At 44.0% G+C, this 21,617-nt stretch overlaps 1 long non-coding RNA gene across 1 annotated transcript; it reads left to right on the plus strand.

Moving 5' to 3' along the window:
* The first annotated feature begins 1,098 nt into the window (after positions 1-1,098).
* Positions 1,099-20,260, plus strand: LOC143819270 (uncharacterized). The gene is made up of 3 exons (XR_013224890.1): positions 1,099-1,263; positions 15,560-15,744; positions 19,457-20,260. It is a non-coding gene; the product is annotated as an uncharacterized LOC143819270 (long non-coding RNA).
* The last annotated feature ends 1,357 nt before the right edge of the window (positions 20,261-21,617 follow it).

Here is a 21,617-nt window from a genome sequence, read left to right on the forward strand (position 1 = left end):
ATTGTAATATTGCCTGGAAGACACTTCTCGGCTGCTGAAAGAATGAAAGTCTGATTTGGATTCATAAAAAACAAAGGAAGAGGGAATCTTTTCAGTCTTCTCCCCTTTACATTTGATTGATAGTCTCTGGACTCGTCCAAAATGTCAGTCATTCTAAAGGGCAGCAGCTGATGCACACCTGGAAGACTGAAAAAAGGCTACCCTCTCTAGTTCAAGGTGGTGAAATCCAACTATGATTGCCTTCTGGCTGAATGACACCTAATGACTTTCTATTTCAATTCCTCAAGAAACTCTAGTAAAAGACAAGGGTGATTTAACTCTTGGGCCCAAGGAGCCTTTCCCCAAGCATATCTTATACCTTGGGCTTGCCACAGCACTGGTAAAGCTGTTCTGATTGAGCAGTAATGTCAGGACTCTCTCAGCCTCACCCACCTCACAGGGTTTCTGTTGTGGGGAGAGTAAAAGGAAGGCGACTGTAAGCCCCTTTGAGACTCCTTCGGTTAGAGAAAAGCAGCGTATAAGAATCAACTATTCTTCTTCTTCTTCTTCTTCTACTACTACTACTACTACTACTACTACTACTACTACTACTACTACTACTACTACTACTACTACTATTACTGTTCTTGAGGAAAGTCCAATACATGATGGCCAAGAAAAATTCTTTAAACATGAGTTTGAGACAATATGCATTGTTCCATTATCTGGATACATTTGTTCAAAGCAAAGACTCAATGAAATACAGTTTGGCTTTGGAAAACAGAATTCTGATGGATCCTTTTCTCACACAGCTTCCTTTTTAGCCAGCTTGCTTCCACATTTCCGGGTTCTTAGCAACTTCTCTCCTTCTGCCCTCATTATGATTTCTGTGGGAGGAGAAAGGAAAAATGGAAGCTTACGAAGGTCCCTAGCCTTCTGATGAAGTAGGGAACATGACAATACAATGCTTATTCCATCCTTCCATGTCCTTGGAGTGTTGCACATGTGGGGAATTTTGCACTGGGCAGGGGAGAGCTGTGCTTCCAGGAGGTTTGTACATGGACTACTGGAGTGCATGAAGTGCTGAATGGACTGATAGTGTATTAATAAAGACAACTTTCCTTTCCCCCTCATTTCTGCTTTTAGAATGGCTTCTCCTTATATAAACCCTTGTGCTACTTGAGGACCTCTGAGTATCTGCCTCCTTTCATTGCCCTCACACCAAGAAATCTGATCTTGTTGCATCAAGTCAACATATCTGTGCCTTATGCTGTATCTAACAAGGTGGGTATTGTCTACTCTGCCTTGAAGTGGTTCTCCAGGATCTCAGGAAGAAGTCTTTCACATTAAGTGCTACCTAATCCTTTCCACTAGAGATGTCAGGGACTGAACCACAAAATCTGGATACAAAGCAATTGCTCTACTAATGACGCACAGCCACTCTCCTGGGTCACAAGTTTTTCCCCAGTTATCCTACCTCCCCTACCCAAATGGCGGTCCATAGAAGGTTATCCTTTCCACAATTCCAGAACTTATGTAAGGCAGTCCCCTTTCAGAAGCCTTTTCTGGATAAAGACTGTAGCTGAGGGATATGGAGTTGGTTACTTCCTAGCCTGCTGATTGTTGTTAAATGTTTGCTGGATTATTTTATATTGGCTTTCAATGTATATATTGAAATGAGTAGCCGTGTTGGTCTGAAGTAGCACAATAAAATCAGTCCAGGAGCTCCTTTAAGACCAACAAAGCTTTATTCAGGGCGTGAGCATTCGAGTGCAAGCACCCTTCGTCAGACTAAAAACTGACCATCATAGCAGTAGGAATTGAATAAATCTTTGTTGGTCTTAAAGGCACTACTGGACCCTGATTTTAATGTATATATTGTACTTAAAACAATGTATCATGAGCTGTTTCAAACACTAGGAGGAAATGGTACACAATTATACAAATTTAAAACAAATATTTTGTAAAATTGTTTATATATATATATATATATATATATATATATATATATATATATATATATATATATATATATAGTTCAAAAATTTTACAAAATACTTGTTTTAAATTTGTATAATTGGATTTTATGTATGAAGATTTCACTGCTGTTGATTTTGTTTTTATTAGTAGTAACAATCATTTATATACAGTTTTTATAAAGTAGATTTCATGTAAATTGACAATACTCTTGTTTAGAATGCAAATGAACAGATGGTACAGATAATAGCAAACAAGGACTTAGTATATATATGTGTGTGTGTGTGTATGTATGTGTATGTATGTATATATATAATTTGCTCTAAAATCCTTCCTTGCCCATCTTTTTCTTATTTCTAATCTCTCCGCATCTGCTCCTTTTAATGCTAAACTGGAGCCATGGCTGCTTATGTGAGGTCTAAATGTTTCTGTTTGGAAGGGAAAGGAAGTCTACCATGGAAACTCTCCAACATAGATTTAATTCAATTAAGGAGTTCTGCCTCACTCCTGCTAGCATGGACAAGCCTACGGGATTCCAAAAACCAACAAGATCAGAGCCAGCAGCAGGGAGAAAACCTCATTAGGATTTGGTGCTGGTTGCCAGCTGATACCAACTGATCCAGAAACAACTTATTAAAATTGGACTTGCGATTGATGGGTCAGCTTACTGGTATTTCGTATATGGCAAGCTGCGGGAATCATTAAGCTTGGGCTGGTTGGCTGTGAAACAGGCAGAGCGATGGATCCTGATGGGCAGAAAATGTTCCATTTCAGTTTATTGTGTGCAGGAACGATTGGACTCTGGCAAAGATTGCCCTGGAATTGGCACAGGTTAAAATATTTCCCTTGTGGTGCCTTACCTTAAATAGATATCTTTTTTCCTAATGGGCAGAATGAAAAGAACAGACAGCAGGTCCAATGATCTGGCTGATTTCTATAATATGGCATCAGGAACACAAGGGAAATTCAGTGCTAGTTTGAAATGCAAAACAACCAATAATATGTACCCTGGAGGAACCAGTAAGTAAGCCCTCTTCCTTCCCCTCCCTTCACCACCACCACCACCCTCCTCCTCCTCCTCCTCCATCACCACCAGATCTCTGCTAACCTGGAGCTGCTACTTCTTTCTCCTCTCTCTTTCAGCCACCATAGGGAAGCCCCTTGTACTCTTAAGAGAATATTTATTTATTTGGAGAATGTATATGCTGTCTCTCCAGCCCCCTGCTCAAGGCAGGTCACAAAGTAAACTCAATGCCATATTAAAAACAGCCACAAAACATGATCTACATTTTTAAACGACCCATTATTATGTCAGCAGCATAAAAAGAGCATTAAAAATCCAGCAGCTCACGACAGTATCCATAACATGACCTATATTTTTTAAAACAACCCAATATTATGTCAGCAGCATAAAAAGAGTGTTAAAAAATCCAGCATCTTACAATGGTATACAATCCTTGTTAAACTGTAAAAACTGAGACACAAAATTAATGAAATATCAAACCATCCCATTTTGGCCCTTGGGGTTGCCGCTGAGCACTTTCCGTTCCCTCCTGCAAGATCTGTGTTACGCTAAAGGGGAGGCTGGTTGGTCATACCGAGACATAGTGGCTTGTCAGTACTTGAAGGAGGCCTTCCGCGCTCATCGGGTAACCAGTAAAAAATTATGCAGGGCTCAACACGATCTGCATTTCCAGGCTGCCACCTAGAACTGTCTTTTGCATAGTGTCTGGAAGCACCAGGAATATCACAGCAGTGGAGAGCGCTCACTTGATGAAGTGGCAGGGCTTGTAGGCCTTAAGCTACCTCATCAACCTGGAGGAAAAGGGTGGGAGTCATAAATATGAAATAATTTTGCTGATCTTAAAATGTTATTTAAATAAAAATGCATGTATGTAAAAAACAAAAACATCCCATTTGATTGTGTGATTATACAGAGAAAACCAGAAGATAGTTGATATTTATGGCTTCCCTGCACCTTGCCATAACATCTGCTCATCTCCAGGCTTCTACAGCTTGCTGGAGGCTATTCCTTTATCAGCACATAACAAGCTATAGTCATGTCTGCGTCAAGGAAGACAAAGTTATATGACAGGACTTCCTTCGTTGTCGATACAATCCACCCTACTTCCAAACCAAGCTTAAGTTTTCATGGGCCAGACCTCACTTCACAAGAGGCATGCATGAGTGGTCATCTATAAAGGTAGGGATATCGACACAGAGAAGAAGTCTCTGTGTTATATAAATAGAAGCACAACCAAATTTTCCAGTAATTGGATGTGTCAGGCTGATTTCAATGGTATGCCAGCCATGCAGGCAGCATGGAGTATAGGAAACTTATCTTTCCTCCCTGCTCATCCTCTGTACTGGCCATATCTCCATAGGCACTCATACTGTGGTAACATCTGACTTGTCCAAACCCAACATGTAGTCTCCATGTGTATGGGTGCACCTTTAAGACTAACAGGCTCTTCAAGAATGATGTCACATGCATCTTGGCTGCCTCCATTTCTGCAGATGGAATACTATGGGTATATATTGAGCATGTCCATTTTGTCAATGTTCAACCAGTCAATCCAAATATGCAAGTAATATGGGCCAAGGTATTTACTTATTTAACACTTTTATACCCCCACCTCATCTCCTCACACACCAGGGCCCATCTCCTCACACACCAGGGCCCATTCTGCACCCATTGGATAATGCACTTTCAAAGTGCTTTGGCAGCTGAATTATACTGTGCGGAACAGGATAATCTACTTCAAAAGTGCATTGAAAGTGCATTATCCAATGTGTGCGGAATGGGCCCTGTAGCTAAGACAGCAGCAGGAGCTGCAAGGGCTTGAAAACATCACAAGCATAGAATCATAGAATCATAGAATCATAGAGTTGGAAGGGGCCATACAGGCCATCTAGTCCAACCCCCTGCTCAACGCAGGAATAGCCCTAAGCATCCTAAAGCATCCAAGAAAAGTGTGTATCCAACCTTTGCTTGAAGACTTCCAGTGAGGCGGAGCTCACCACCTCCTTAGGCAGCCTATTCCACTGCTGAACTACTCTGACTGTGAAAAACTTTTTCCTGATATCTAGCCTATATCATTGTACTTGAAGTTTAAACCCATTACTGCGTGTCCTCTCCTCTGCAGCCAGCAGAAACAGCATCCTGCCCTCCTCCAAGTGACAACCTTTCAAATACTTAAAGAGGGCTATCATGTCCCCTCTCAACCTCCTTTTCTCCAGGCTGAACATTCCCAAGTCCCTCAACCTATCTTCATAGGGCTTGGTCCCTTGGCCCCAGATCATCTTCGTCGCTCTCCTCTGTACCCTTTCAATTTTATCTACGTCCTTCTTGAAGTGAGGCCTCCAGAACTGCACACAGTACTCCAGGTGTGGTCTGACCAGCGCCGTATACAATGGGACTATGACATCTTGTGATTTTGATGTGATGCCTCTGTTGATACAGCCCAAAATGGCATTTGCCTTTTTTACCGCTGCATCACACTGCCTGCTCATGTTTAGTTTACAATCCACAAGTACCCCAAGGTCTCGTTCACACACAGTGCTACCTAGAAGCGTATCCCCCATCCAGTAGGCATGCTTTTCATTTTTCTGACCCAGATGCAGAACTTTACACTTATCTTTATTAAATTGCATCTTGTTCTCATTTGCCCATTTTTCCATTGTGTTCAGATCTCGTTGAACTCTGTCTCTATCTTCCGGAGTATTTGCCAGTCCTCCCAATTTGGTGTCATCTGCAAACTTGATGAGTAGTCCCTCCACCCCCTCATCTAGATCATTAATAAATATGTTAAAAAGTACCGGGCCGAGCACTGAACCCTGAGGTACCCCGCTACTCACCTCTCTCCAGTCTGATGAAACACCATTGACAACAACTCTGAGTGCGGTTCTCTAACCAATTCCCTATCCACCTAACGATCTGAAAATCCAGATTGCAGTCCTTCAACTTATCCATCAGAACATCATGGGGAACCTTGTCAAAAGCTTTACTAAAATCCAAGTAAATGACATCAACCAAATTTCCCCGATCCAGCAAACCTGTTACTTGGTCAAAAAAGGAAACTAGGTTGGTCTGGCAGGACCTGTTGGAGACAAATCCATGCTGACTTCCTTGGATCACCAAATTGTCCTCCAGATGTTTGCAGATCGCTCCCTTTAATATCTGCTCCATTATCTTCCCCACAACAGAGGTCAGACTCACTGGTCTGTAGTTTCCCGGGTCATCCTTCCTCCCTTTTTTGAAGATCGGAATAACGTTTGCTCTTTTCCAGTCCTCCGGGACATCTCCAGTCCTTAAAGAGGTTCCGAAGATGATGGACAAGGGCTGTGCAAGTTCTCTGGAAAGTTCTTTGAGTACTCTCGGGTGCATTTCATCTGTACCAGGGGATTTGAACTCATCCAGTGCAGCTAAATGCCTCTCGACAACCTCTCTATCCATGTTAACCTGCCACCCAGACACTATCCTTTGGCTACAGCCATCTCTAGATGTGCCTAAACACTTTGACCTGTGGGAAAAAACAGATGTAAAATAGGCACTAAGCCTTTCTGCTTTCTCTGCATCTTTCGTTAGAGTTTGTCCATCCGCACCCAACAGCGGGCCTATTGCCTCCTTTACTTTACATTTGCTCCTCACGTAACTGAAAAATCTTTTCTTGTTACAATGGGCTTCCCTGGCCAATCTTAGCTCACTCTCAGCTTTGGCCTTTCTGATGATTGATCTACAGTGCCTAGTAACCTGTAGGTACTCTTCTTTAGAGCTCTGTCCTTCCCTCCATTTCCTGAACATTTTCCTTTTCTTTCTTAGTTCCTCTTGAAGTTCTCTGTTCATCCAAATAGGCTTCTTAGAGCTCCTGCAGTGTTTTCGTATTTCTGGAATAGTCATTGATTGAGCATGCAATAGCTCTTGTTTGAGTAGCGCCCACCCTTCACATGCTCCCTTCCCTTCCAGCATTCTCGTCCATGGTATGACACTCATCATGTCTCTGAGTTTATTAAAGTTTGCCCTACGAAAATCCAACATCCGCGTCTGGCTACAAGCTTCCTTGGCTCCCCATCTCAAAAGGAATTCTATGAGGACATGGTCACTTCCCCCTAGGGTCCCCACCTCCTTCACCTCATCCACCAACTCTTGCCTGTTGGTCAGTATTAATTGTGAGCATCTCACAAGTTTTTTAAAAATACATATATACAGTTAAAAAAAACAACAGCCAAATCTTCCCAAACAGCTTCCTTGCCATTAAACACCTTCTGGAATAAAGCCACATGGCATGCCTTCCTAAATACAGAAAGGAAGTTGTTTTGCTCTTCCATTCTAGTAGGCCACTCGGTGGAATGGAAGCCACCACAACCATTCTTCGCTGCCCCAGCTCCCATACAGGAGCAGAAATTGGGGGCGGATGAAGTGCACCAGGCCAAATGCTCCCCCATGTGGGTGCAGGAAGAGGTGGGGCAACCTGCCACAACAAACTCCAGCCTGCAGCCCAGCATGAAATCTCCAGTGCATAAACGGTCCACAGCAAAAGCCTGACACCTCCAGACAGTTCTAGGGGACAGACTCACCCAAAGAACAAAGTCTCAAAACTGTAAATGGTTCATAGGCCTATACCAAGAGATGTGGTACAATTGGTGTGAGAGAGGCCCCTTTAAATGTGATAGAAGTTTATCACGCTGTCCCTGGGGGAGAGGGGTGGAATTGTGATGCATGAAGAGAAAGTCTGAAGAATAGTTTTTGCATGGCACCAATCCATTTTAAAGTCTGTGTCCCACTCTGATTGAGATGTCTGCCTGACAGTACCACTGCTAGGCTCTTTTTAATTATAGTTTTACCTACACTGTTGTGAGAAAAAGACAGCACCAACAAGGATTATTGCAGAGTGCAAGAATCATTTAGCATCTCTCCACAGTGCAGCGAAATGCTTACCAGCGGTGAAAATGGTTATATCCGCTCACCGCTTTGCCTAGGGAAAATCATACCTTCTTGGACATCTCTGGCACCATGACACAGTATGCCAAAAGAACCGCCTTGCATGTACTGAGATGAAATCTCTTGGGATTTGAAATACAACATCAGCTGGAGGAGGGAAAGCCTCAAAAAGAACCATCATTTTGTTTTAGCATCTTTTGGCCGGCAGCTATGGTGTTAGGGTTGCGAATGTCTAGATTTTATCTGTGATATATCTTCCCGACCAACATGGCTCAGCGGCCGTCCTTTCTGTGACTCGTGGCCTTTGCTCAAGGCACTTAGCCCTACCTGTCAAGAGAGACCCAGACGTGGAATGAACCTTCTCTAGATGCAGTTGGCTCTGACCTGGCTAGCCCAATCTTGTCAGATCTCTCCAACTAAGCAGGGTCAACCCTAGTTAGATGCTTGGACGGGAGACCACAAAAAATATCCTGGGTTGCTATGTGGAGACCGGCAGTGGTAAACCACCTGTGAATGTCTCTTGCCTTGAAAATCATGTGGGGTCACCACAAATCAGCTACAATTTGATGGCAACAACAACAACAAACGCTTAGTTGATGGAGATATAGGATTACATTTGGACATGTATTTCCAGGCATGTCACAATACACAATACATTTGCATCCGTGGAGTTAGATTGGAATGTACACCCATTTCCTGGCCCATCAGTGACTTGAATAGGCTTCAGTTTTCACAGAATCAATCTGTCCTCCTTATTATACTCTGTGTTCTACATGGCTTTTATTTTTGTAGGTCCTATCGTCCACAGCATAGACCTTTGGGTGGCTAAGGAGCATCATCGCCCCCTTTTCTAACCTATGGAAAAGCTGAAAGCGGGACAAACAAATAACTTTGCAGATAGCATCAGTGGTTTCAGACAGGCCTTTTTAGTGCCATTTGCATTCAAGTTAACACATAAACAATCCACATAATAGCCAGTTTCCCTCCCAGTAATACTTGACACATAGTCCTGACCTGAGTGCAACCTGTTGTGTTTTGTGGCCTGGTCAATTTAGCCCTTTGTTTTGGACCGTGGACTGAATTTTCTCCTAAGGTGAAGTCATTATTTAAAAAAAGCATTCTCTTATGGTAAAATTACTCAAACAGTCAATGATATCTCATGCTGAAAGGGTAGTTTCCCCTCAAATGTTTACCCCTACAATTCTTTCAACATTTGATCCTAATTGAATGCCAACTTTCAGGGTGAACCAGCATTTAGCAGCATCCAAAAGGAAGCTATTAATGTCTAAGGACATTGAATAGCTCCATGTAGGATTTGACTGCCACTGTGCAAATAATATATACAGTGCAAGAGCGCTTTCCTGGGAGTAAGCCCCACTGAGTAGCTGTCAGCTGGATTGTGAGCAGACCTGCTTAAGATTGCAACCATTAGTGACTTTGATATTCACTGGACCTAGAAGGGCAGAGTCTGCTTAGGATGGCACTGTGAGCTACGTTGGGGAGGCAAACCCACCCTACCAATCAGTCATCTTTCACATTTTGATGGATACTGATTTCTTTCCAGTTTAGTATCAGAAAAAGAAGAGTTGGTTTTAATATCCTGGTTCCCCCTGCCCTAAGGAGTCTCAAAGCAGCCTTCCCTTCCTCTCTCCACAACAGACACCCTGTGAGCTAGGCGAGGCTGAGAGAGCTCTGAGAACTGTGAGTGTCCCAAGGTGACCCAGCTGGCTGCATGTGGAGGAGTAGAGAATCCAACCCGGTTCTCAAGAGTAGAGGCTACTGCTCTTAAGCACTACGCCACGCTTGCTCTCTGCATTACAAAATCTGCACTGCAAAATACAAAACCTGGTCCATTTCCAGGATATATATATATATATTTAAAGCAATTATTTCAGCTCTAAAAAAGCCCACAATTCTTTCAGGGGCCTTTTGGTTCCAACACAGATCTTTACATCCGTCTGAAACCAAAAGGCATTTCGGTCTGCCTGAAACCCTTCGCTGAAGCCTTGTGACAACTTATTATTAACCCCTTGATTTCCCGGAGAGGGGGGGGGGCAAAATTGCTGCGTGCAGCCGTCATTGTGTTTTGGTCGAGTTTCAGAACAATCTGCAGTACAGCACGGTTCCAGCAGGGGTCAATATGTTTTCATTATTCCAAACCAGAAGCTCAGCCGGTGAGGAGCAAAAAAAAAAAAATAAAATAAAAAAAAACCCGTTGATCGTAATTGGAGCCGACACAAGGTTCTTCTATAATCCTCTGACATCCTTTTCAAATAATAATTCTGCGGTGGGTGGTGGGGCTGGTGACTGCAATGGCATTGCTGACTCCCCTTGAATGAAGCCTAACCGTTGTCATTTATTTTTGATGCACACTGGCTTAATGTAAGGTTCCTTTTTACAGTTTCCCCCCCTCTAACATTCAGAAGGGCAGCCCTCTTAATTATTAATCTGCATGGGATAAGCAGAACAATTTTCCCCCAGCTTAATTCCGCCTCATAAAAATATTCGATGGTTCTACAGAGAGAGAGAGAGAGAGAGAGAGAGAACACCCACAGTGGAAATACACTCATAAATCTCATGGCTTCAAACTGGACCCAGTCATTGCAGTGCTAGCAGTTTCCATTCAGACATACAAATATTCTTGTTGAGAAGGTGGCATTGAGGCTTCCGGTATGGTGCCAACCCCTGGAGAGTTAAATATGTATGTGTGTGTGTGTGTATTTAACCTGGCCTTTTTATTGGCTCAGCTGAATGTTATGACCGCAAGCATTGGCTTCCTCCATATTACAAGAAAATTAAGAGCCACACCAGTCACAGGATGCAAAAAACAGGGCCAAGGCCAGCAGTGCAAAATATGATAAAAATCTTTTCTTACTCCCTTTAAGTCTTCAAAAATCCCTTCTGTGTTTTGCCAAAAAGCTTCATCAGGGAGATCTGTTCGTTTTCCCATAGCTCATCATACTGAAAGACAAACAGATTCCTCCGACAGAGCCTTTTGGCGAAATGCGTCAGGAATTTTTGGAGACTTCTATTGCATAAGAAAATATTTTTATCTGATTTTGCACCATCAACCTTGGCCTGGTTTTTTAAAAATATCCCCTTCGTATTACACACTGCTGAAGTTTATCCTGCCATTTCACCTCCAGTGACAAGATGAGAGGCATGGTTACATACATTGTCTGGTTTCTGGGTCGGGGGGAGGGACAGATGTTAATTAGGTCAAAACAGATCCCAGCCAAGAATAGGAGTCCCCTCTTCCATTCCCCCCACCTTCAGGCTCAAAACGGATCCAAGTATGGCACTATCTTCCCTGACCTGGCCCCGTTATGCACATGTTGAATAATGCACTTTCAATGCACTTGAAAGTAGATTATCTTATTCTGCAGGAGAAAAATCCAGCTGCAGGAGCTCATTGGAAGTGCATTGTCCAATGTGTGCATAATGGACCCTGGATAGTCCAGGTTAGCCTGATCTTATCAGATTTCAGAAACTAGGCAGGATTCAGTCTGGCTAGTAAGTGGATGGGAGACCTCCAAGGACTACCAGGGTCGTGATGTGGAGGCAGGCAATGGGAAACCACCTCCAAACATATCTTGCCTTGAAGAACCTACTGGTCATCATAGGTCAGCTGTGTCTTAAAAGCAACAACAACAACAAAAAAGCTGTGAACTTTTTATTGAGCTTGTACACAAAAAAATGGACCTTTTCTGGGATGCAGAGATAGTGGTGGAAAATATTTCATCTGTTTAATTTCTGCAGTCCAAGTTGCTATGTAATTGAGCAAGCTGGTGAGAGAGAAAAGTTCTCTGGGAAGGAGATGGAAGCCTCCATGTGTGTGTATTGGGGGGGGGGGATGCTTAGGGGATGCCTCCATGTGACTGGGTACCGTGATTATGTTTGGGAAAAAGTTTGTCGCTGCAGACCTGCCCATCCTGCAATGCCTCTTCATTGTACCCCCTTTGAGATGTCTTAGTGCCCACCGAGTCTGGCCAACAGCCAGCCTACCGCTAGAATGACCACTGCCTTTAATCATAATATTAACTTGATCTGTTCCCATAATAAGGATACCTTGAACTTTGGGATCCAAAAATCTCCCCTGCTGGAGTCACCTTTTGCAGATTCTACATCCAACTGTGTTTGTGTTTTAGCCACATTTATCTTTATATATAGGGCTGAATATCGATTCAGACCCGAAATAGATCTAGGTGGAACACCAGTAACTTCAGTCTCTGAAAGAAGAATACAAAAAGTGGGGCTGAGTTTCAGGTGCACAATTTCAACACATTAACCTGTGAAATATGCAGAAGGTTTTTTTTTTTAATGGGATCCCTAATCAAGGGATAGATGTCCTTTAGCCCTGACCTGATAGCCCAGGCTAGTCTGATTGTGTCAGAGCTTGGAATCTAAAGAGGGTCAGCCCTGGTCAGTATTTGAAAAAGAGATCGCCAAGGAATACCAAGGTGTGATGTGGAGACAAGCATTGGCAAACACCTGTGGATTTACCTTACCTTGAAAACCCCATGGGTCACCATAAGTTAGCTGTGACTTGATGGCAAAGAAACAAACAACAACAACCCCCCCCCCAAAAAAAACACAGATTTGAGAAACTTCAGGGATATAGCTAAGCAGAAACACTTGACCCAGACAGATCAATGCTGAGTTACATATCCCAAATGCCATGCTAAGTATCTGTTTTAAGAATCAAAACAGTGAATGTCTCTGGTGGAAAACATTTCTAAATGTTTCGTCTCCACCCCATCAGTCTCTCTCGCTGGTTCTGCCCACTGCCTTCTGCCCTCCAAATATGTGTATTCACAGATCCTCAATTCCATAACTGGCAGCAACACAGAGACCCATTATGCACGGAGGGAATAACGCACATTCGGGGTGGAATGGCGGCGACTAAAATCACCGATAACGCACGGTGCCGACTGCAACCGGCCGCAGCTTCGGTGCATGCTGCCGAAAAAGCCGTGTTAGCGAAACGAGGAAGGAAGCGCAGCTTACGGGTGACCGGGGCGCAACCAGAAGCGGCACCAGGATCGCTGCATGCATAATCGGTTACTCTGGGTTTTGCTGCCGTTGCTCCCCGTCCCGTGCATAACCGGTGTGCGTCGCGCCTTCCCCCTCCGCGTTTTCCATGTGACCCGAAATCGCCGTTTCGGCGGCCATGCATAATGGGCCACAGGCACAAAAATTTGCTTATGGGTGCCATTGGTAAAGTGTAAAAGTTTAGCCCCCCCCCCCAATCTTCCCAATTGCTCAGCTTCTCCAACAATTACTTGCTCCCACATTTGGAACAAGTCATCTAAAGCTAATAAAAAGCAGGCGTTTTGACAGCCAGGCAGAACAAAGTCCCTGGACTTTTCATTAATATGTCTGGAACTGGGAGAAACAACTCCAGTTTCACCACTCAGATTTTCTATCTTGATTTGGAGTTGCCATTTACGGAGCTTGTGGGACGGTTGCTTATTCATTGAGTCTGTTTTCTGTGAGATGGCTAATCAGAGGGTGTTATTGGTCCCAGAGAATGAGACACAATACTCCTGTTAGATAATCTTTTTCATAAGCAAGAACTTGCAAATGTTTTGCCTGCTTCCTCCAATTTTTAGAGGATTTATCTGTGAGGATTTCTCCCATGGAAAGGCTATTGACCATTTAGGACAAATCAAAAAGTTTATTGGATATGTGATTGTGACCTGTAATTTATACATTACTATCTTTGTGCTGGAGCCGTGGCGTTTTCGCCATGTGTAAGAATAATCATTTTGGCCCATTATGCACGGCCGCCGAAACGGCGATTTCGGGTCACGTGGAAAACGCGGAGGGGGAAGACGCGACGCATACCGGTTATGCACGGGGCGGGGCGCGACGGCGGCAAAACCCAGAGTAACCGATTATGCACGCGCCGATCCGGGCGCCGCTTCTGGTTGCGCCCCGCTCACCCGGAAGCTGCACTTTCTTCCGCGTTTCACTGACGCGGCTTTTTCGGCGGCATGCACCGAAGCTGCAGCCGGTTGCAGCCAGCTCCGTGCGTTATCCGTGATTTTAGTCGCCGCCATTCCACCCCGAATGTGCGCTAAAACCCCCGTGCATAATGGGTCTTTGTGTACCACTGCAGATTATGCAGAAATCACCAAGCAAATAACAGAGACCTTTTTGCGGGAACTGCACATGAGCAATGGGTTGGATGCTGACATACGCAGCTATTTCAAGTGTCCAGAACAACCTCAGTGGTCATGTGGAATGATCTTTATTAAGTATGGGGCTTAAAATCGCCTGATGACACCTGCATTCTAGAGAGCCCTGCAATTCCATAGAGGTTTATCCAGGAATCATGATGAGAACTTCAATAGTCAAGGATAACCTTCACTAAAAGACACCTTGTCCTCTGTTACCAGTCTTCTGCAGCAATGTGCAGCCACAAGAGGTGCTGGTTCAGGGTTGTACTTTCAGTTCACATCACAATATATGGCTTTGTGCCAGTGTGGTGTAGTGGTTAGGAGTGTGGACTTCTAATCTGGCATACCGGGTTCGATTCTGCACTCCCCCACGTGCAGCCAGCTGGGTGACCTTGGGCTTGCCATAGCACTGATAAAGCTGTTCTGACCGGGCAGTGATATCAGGGCTCTCTCAGCCTCACCTACCCCACAGGGTGTCTGTTGTGGGGAGAGGAAAGGGAAGGCGACTGTAAGCCGCTTTGAGCCTCCTTCGGGTAGGGAAAAGTGGCATATAAGAACCAACTCTTCTTCTTCTTTGCCAATCCGGCCAGCCTATGTGTATTTTGACTGTATTGCATGGGGGATCTGCAGCAGATAAATCAATGTGGAAAGGGTTTCCTACAGGTAGGAAGTCTGAACGCTAGTGTTCCGTGTGATTACTCCTGAATCCTTATAAGGCTTGCTCAGTTTTTATCCATCACCTCCAAATGACTGAACTTACTCACATATGACCCTATGTGGTCACTCATAATCAGAGTGCCTCTGATAAACTGGTGAGAGAAAAGGTCTTCTTGGTCGTAGCACCGAAACTTTGGAATTCCCTTTCCAAGGAGATTTGTCTGTCTCCCACTACTGTTGTCTCTCACCAGTGGGTGAAGACTTTATTTGATGTCCCCCTACTAATTGTTATTTGTTCTCATCCCCAGCTGTGTAGTTATGTGTCTTTCTGTGTGCATGTGTTTTATTTATGTTTATTTATTTATGGATTTGTTTTAAGTATTTCATATATACATATTTTAAATACTGTCTTACTAATTTGATGTTTGCCACCTTGAGGATCCTATTTGAGCAGAAAAGCGGCATAGAGATATTTCATTTGAATCTACTTTTAAGGCATCATGATCATCAAGCCTGATGAGTTACATATTGGAATACCCATGCTTGGCTTTTTGGCATTCCTAAGTTTAACAGCTGTGAAAGGCTCCAATTTAGATTTCCCTCCCCAAATTCAGGTTATTTCGCCAGTTCAGATTAGTTTCCCCCCCCCCAAAAAAACAAGACACACATCCCTATGCTCTTTCCAAAGCCTCAAATACCTTCCTCCAGCCACTATTTAGACTACTGAGGAAACTTAAAGGAACAAAATAGGCAGCCTATATATTTTCCCCAAGAGAGAAAATGGTTATGAAAATCGCATGCTTTCATTCTAATCTCCACTCAGAATCAGGTCTTCCTGTGACTGCTAACAACCAAGGAAAAACATTGGATCTTGGATCACTGACCGTTTTGCCATTTGACCCATACAAATCTAAAGGCAACAAAGACCTTCTTGTACAAGGTTAAGTCTCACACCCAGAGTTCACAACGCAGGAATCCCGGACAACCATTATAAGTCAATGTTTTACGGTAAGCATCTTCATAATGTCTGGGTATTCTACATACATGTAGACCATCAAGGGAAAACAAAGCAAAACAAAATGCTCTGGAATGCCTCAGGCCTAGTTGAGTTCCCAGATCTCCTGGATCCTAGCATGACACTCCACTGCATTGCACTGGTTTTCGTATTGCCATTTTTATAAAGAAAATGAATGGGGGGAACCAAGAACACTGGGTAATGTGTGGTAATATTAATTCCTCTGCTTCATTGCTGATCAAGGAAGCTTGAAGAAGGGTCAGAGGTGCAGAAGAGGTTAACGTCAAAATCAGCTCCAGCTTTCCTCCTGCACCTGGAGTGCACATATATGCTCCGTGCATGTCAACTGCAGCTAGAGCTATGCTCCAAATGAGCCTAGCTAGCAAATGCATGAGTCTAATGATCTGGCAAATGCTGTGTAGGGGAAGACAATTGTTTTCCTCCCTGCCTCCATGAATGGTTGAAATGCTCTCTCTGAACCACCCAGCATCACAGGAGGGAGAAGATTTTGCCCATGACTGATCATTGGCTTGTTGGCCCCTTACCTTGGTTGCACTGTGCCAGTCGCAGCACCCCTAGCCCTGGCCTTCCACACTAATTGCCCAAGGAGAAAATGGGAAGGATGTAATAAGAACATAAGAATAGCTTGCTGATTCAGACCAGTGCTCCATCTAGGCCAGCATCTCATCTCTTGCAATGGTCAACCATGTGTTCTGGAGGGTCAACAACAGGACACAGTGGCCGAGGCCTTCCCCTGAGGATGCCACCTGGTACAGGGATTTAGAGGTAGACTGTCCCCTTCTAAGGAAGAACAAGTATGAGAAAAATTAATAGGATAAAAAGGGATATGAATAAAATGAAAATAGATGTTGGGATCGACATTTCTTACCCCCTCCTCTCCCTGCAAACACCACTTCCACTCAACCATTTTCACACTGAGAGTTTCTTTTCACTTCCCTATTAGGGTGCCTATGTGGAAATTAATGAGGAGCAGGAAGCTGGAGTGAGCCCTTTCAAAATCAAATATATATTCTAGTCAAAGTAGATGGCACATTCGCATTTCAGACATGGGAACTGTGGGAAAAAAATTGATTTAACCCTCATGTAAGGGAAAAAAACACCTTTAACTTGACTGTTTTTAACACCGCAGTTTTGGATTTCTCTCTTTCTTACGGCTCTTTCTCTGCTCGGGTGAATTACGCAAGGATTAGGGAAAACACTGAAATTATTCTCACTTGCTTTCCCCAGCGGAATTGTGCCCTGGTTTCTAGTATCAGACTCAGATGAAATAGTCAAGAGTTTGATAATCTTCCAGATCGGTTTCACCTTGAAACGCTCCCCTCTTCCATTATTCAGCGTGTGTACAGAAGATAATGCCTTTATTCTGAACGAAATATTCCCGAAGAACGAATTCCTGCCAGGACTGGCACAGATGTCTGAGTGTTATGGCTCCCCTCGACACGAACGGCACCAAGTCATCCGCTATTCAAGAATGAGGGTGTCCTTCACCATCTCACACTTGGGACTTTGCTGGTGGCAAGCACAGGGCCTAGATGGGGCACTGGCTGGTGAAGCAACTGGATGCTGCTGTTGCTACTACTGTGGGGAGAATCAAGGGCTGAGAGAAATTCCTGCCCTTATATGGAAGAACTGGAAGGTGGCAAAGAAGCTGGGGGATGCCCCTACCCTCCTGACCTAATTGTAGGTAGCAAACCATCACTTGCACAACTGCTGACTGAGACACGCTCTGCCTCTCCTGATGCCTCCTGGCAGTTCCAGGTCAGCTGAGGAAACCTTAGATCAGGGGTGGGCAAACTGTGGCCCTCCAGATGTCCATGGACTACATTTGCTGGCAGGGGCTCATGGGAATTGTAGTCCATGGACATCTGGAGGGCCACAGTTTGCCCACCCCTGGATTAGATTGTCCTGCAGCAGCTGGTGATTCTACTTGGCAATTTGCTTCGTTTCAGGAGAGGAGCTGTGTCTCATCTGTTTTGCATGCGGGAGTTTGCAGGTTCAGTCTCCGGTGTCCTGTGTTAAAAAGATTAGGTATTTGGAGATATGAAAGCCCCTTGCTTGATACCCTGGAAAGCTGCTGCCAGTCAGAGGAGACAATACTGACCCTGGCAGACTAGGGCAGCTTCATATGCTTCACCAGCTGCTGTTGCCAGGACAGGTCTAATCCCTTAAAAAGACACCTGAACAGCTTGCTGCCCATGCAAGCAAACAAACAGGGCAAAGAAGCTAAGGCTCTTCTCCTGATGCTGCGTTCCAGAAGTGGTAGCCCGAGTAGCATGGCCGGTCTCTAGACAGTAACTGGAGAGCTCCCACTATTACAACTGATCTCTAGGCAACAGGGATCAGTTCGCCTGGAGAAAATAATCACTTTGAAAGGCAGAATCTATGGCACTACACCCAACTGAAGCACCTCCCCTGCCCTAACTCCACCCTCCTTGAGCTCCACCCCTCAATTCTCCAGGTATTTCCCAACCTGTATCCGGCAGCCCTAAATCAGTGGTTTGCTGCATCTCTTTGTGATCTGTACACCACCACCCCAGGCTAACATTGCCTGGGGTCATTTAGTGGGACATGACTACTAGGAGCAGAAGAGCTGAGGGTCCATAGGGGAGAGTAGAATGTTGCCTGTTGCCACCATAAATTGCATTGGGATTTTAATACTGATCTTATTTTTAATGTAAACCACTACGAGCCAGCTGGGCTGAGAGTAGCGGTCTATAATTCTAATAAACAAACAAACATATAGAGGGACCCTTCAATCACCTTGGCTAGTTGCCATTGATAGACTTCTCCATGAATGCAGTAGGCTGCATGCTAAGGGAGAAACCTCACTAGACAGGCCCAGGGAGAGAGAGGGAGAGAGAGAGAGAGAGAGAGAAAGAGAGAGAGAGAAAATTTGAGGCTTCCTGAAGGAAGGGAAGATCTACATCTTGGAGCAAATGATGCTCCCGTTCTTTAGCTGCCATTTCTTCCTTGTTTGGCTCTCTTCTTATTAAGGGCAGAAGCACATCTGTTCAGTGGGATGGCAAGAATGCCCTACCCCTGTTTGTTTCTGCAGGTTATGTGCAAGTGATCCACCCTCAAGAGATGGCAATAGCTAGGAGGTCTTCGTGCCTCCAGTTTAATCCTCACAGTAGCCCTATAACGTAGAGCGATGGTCATATGAGAAAGGATCATAGTTCCTACTTTTGCCGTTTAATTCATTCATTTAAATATTTCTACCCTGTTTTTCTTCCTGCTGAGGACTTCCAGTGGTTTCCTAAGAAACAGAGAATCATAATTTCGACAAACAAGAATGGAGGAAATCTCCCAACTCCTGTGCTAGTCTTGAATACAGTGGGCCAGCTCACTCAAGGCCACAGCCTGTGAACTGTGCAATGTATCAAGTTCAAGAGACCTTTACTTCCATGTCAGGCCCAGCCCAAGATTAAAGACCTTTTTCAGGGAGGGAAACAGAATCTCAGCCCTGTTCTTCTACAGGTCCCCAAGATCCTCCTCCTCTACTAACATATATACAGAACTGTTGTGCATTATTTTAACTGATGATGGCTTAGGTGAAAACAAAGAACGGCTTGAAGAGAGTTGCTCTGGAAGGTGTGGAGAGTTGTTCTCCAGAGGTGCCCTGGAAGTACCACTTGGGGATTCATTTTCAGTTTTCCACATGTTTTATTGTTGTTGTTCCTGCAGCTCCTTTATCAGCAGTTTCTTCAGCTGCCTCCCAGCACACCTAGCCTTGAGTTCAGTTTCTTTGCTTTCCTTGGCCTGCAAACTTCAATGTAGATTTTGCATCCTCGGTGCACACTTGTTCCACCTGCAAGTTGTTAATCTGGATCAAACCACTGAGCTCTCTCTTCCTGTTGGACTATAACTTAATGAAATCCGGAGCCTACCAGATTCCAGAAGTTTTCCAGAATGTGGAAGTGTGTCATCCAAGAAAGCCCAACCTAAGAGGAATTTTGGAAACAGTGTTAAGGTAACAACAAATTATGCTATTTGGCTAACGTCTCCCCCCTCTATTTGGCTAACCTCTTTGTCATGGAATATACAATTTCCAAATTATCCGCTGCCCTCTCATCACAATAAAAATTGAATGGAAAATAATGATACACCAGAATGGGGAGGTATAATTTGATTTGAGAGAGTTTTATTTTACACATTTCCTTGAATTATATGGAATACTGCTTTAATTTTTATTTGTTAGACTACATAAATACGCAAGTTCTCATAGGACATATGAGGGAAAAACACACAGACCTGCAAGATTGTTTCCCTCGCTCTCTCTTTTTCTCTCCCCCTCCGCCCCTTTTTGGTTTTCTGTCTTCCCATAAATTAGAGCATCCGATGTCCACAACTCCGGTGAAGCTAAACAGTTACCATAGTAACACCAGAGGCTTTGTAAAGGTGGTCCACATGATGTAAACCACTAATATGCCTGTCAACCCAAACAGTTGCATGTTTCTTCTGCATAGTTTATTCGGTATTTAAATCTGTTTGTAGCACATGCAGATTTAGCTCTTCCAAGTCCAACTCGGAAAAGCTGTGCGGTTTTTTTTTTTAACGGCCTCCCTTTCAGCATATCTGTTTCCATGTCAACAGCTCACGCTGATAAAGAATTGACATTCGCACTGCAATCGGAGGTATGGGGTACCGAGGAGGAAGTATTAAAAGAAATCCATATTCCTCACGGTGCTGATCTCCAAGTTACGTTTAAATTATTTGGAATCTCCACACATGCACGGGCAAGGGAATAAGCAATTGATTGTGAGAAATTTCATGAGAATAGATTTCTTCCCGTTTTTTTTCTGTGCCAGATGCAGAAATTCTGGGGGGAGGTGGGGGGGAGGGATATCTTTTGTACTTGGTTTCTCTTTTTGATGGAAACCCCATTCTTAAAATTAATTTTAATTTTAGTTTATGAAGACGATGCAAATAAACACAGCTCCAGGTAAAACAGCAACTCGCCTAGCTCTGTGCTTGACACACGAATAATGGAAAAAACTAATTGTTTCTTTAACAAGGAGACGAATTGGTATGGATAAAATCCCACACTTCCTAATGATGACAACAGATTTGTGTTTTTGGAGTATGTTAAGCGGGGAACTTCAAGGCAGTTTGGAAAACAGTAATTAATTAATTATCACTCGCAGCAGCCTCCTGAGGTATTGAGGTATAATTATTGCCAGCTGATAAGAAAGGGAAGTGATTCGCCCAATGCTTTCTCCTGTTCCCAGTGAACATGAAACACCTCTGGATATGAACACACAGGAAGATCTCTTAAGCCCTCCCCCAACCTCTGTTGTTGCCAAAGCACCAGGGTTTGGTACTGTGAGACTGATATTTTCTTTTGGAACTGCAACTGGGCTAGTGCCTTACAAAATGCCTCCACCAGGCATTTGGTTGAGGTCGACCTGTGCCATCACTTCCCAAGGGCCTTCCTCCTGAGCCCCCTCCTATGGCACCCATCGTATTTCTGCCCAACCCACTGGGCTATCAGTATGAGTTAATTTAATGTTTCCCCCATTATTCTACTGTTCCATGTTGCTTGTTGTTTCACTTCATTCATTATTGTTAATCTAAGTTCTCTGTATTTTTCTGTTTTATGTAAACCACCCTGAGCCTTCAGGGAGAGCAGTATCTCTGTCTGTTTGTCTGTCTGTCTGTCTGTCTGTTTGTCTGTCTGTCTGTCTGTCTGTCTGTCTGTCTATCTATCTATCTATCTTATTTTATAGGGGTGCTGCTTAAACCTTTAACAGGAATAGAGTGAGGTGCCAAATTCCAGGGGGGGCAGGAGGCAGACTCGGTGGTCTCATATCTTTGCTAAAAAACAAAATGTTGATTGCAATACATA

This window comes from Paroedura picta, chromosome 10, assembly GCF_049243985.1.
Source record: "Paroedura picta isolate Pp20150507F chromosome 10, Ppicta_v3.0, whole genome shotgun sequence".
NCBI lineage: Eukaryota > Metazoa > Chordata > Lepidosauria > Squamata > Gekkonidae > Paroedura > Paroedura picta.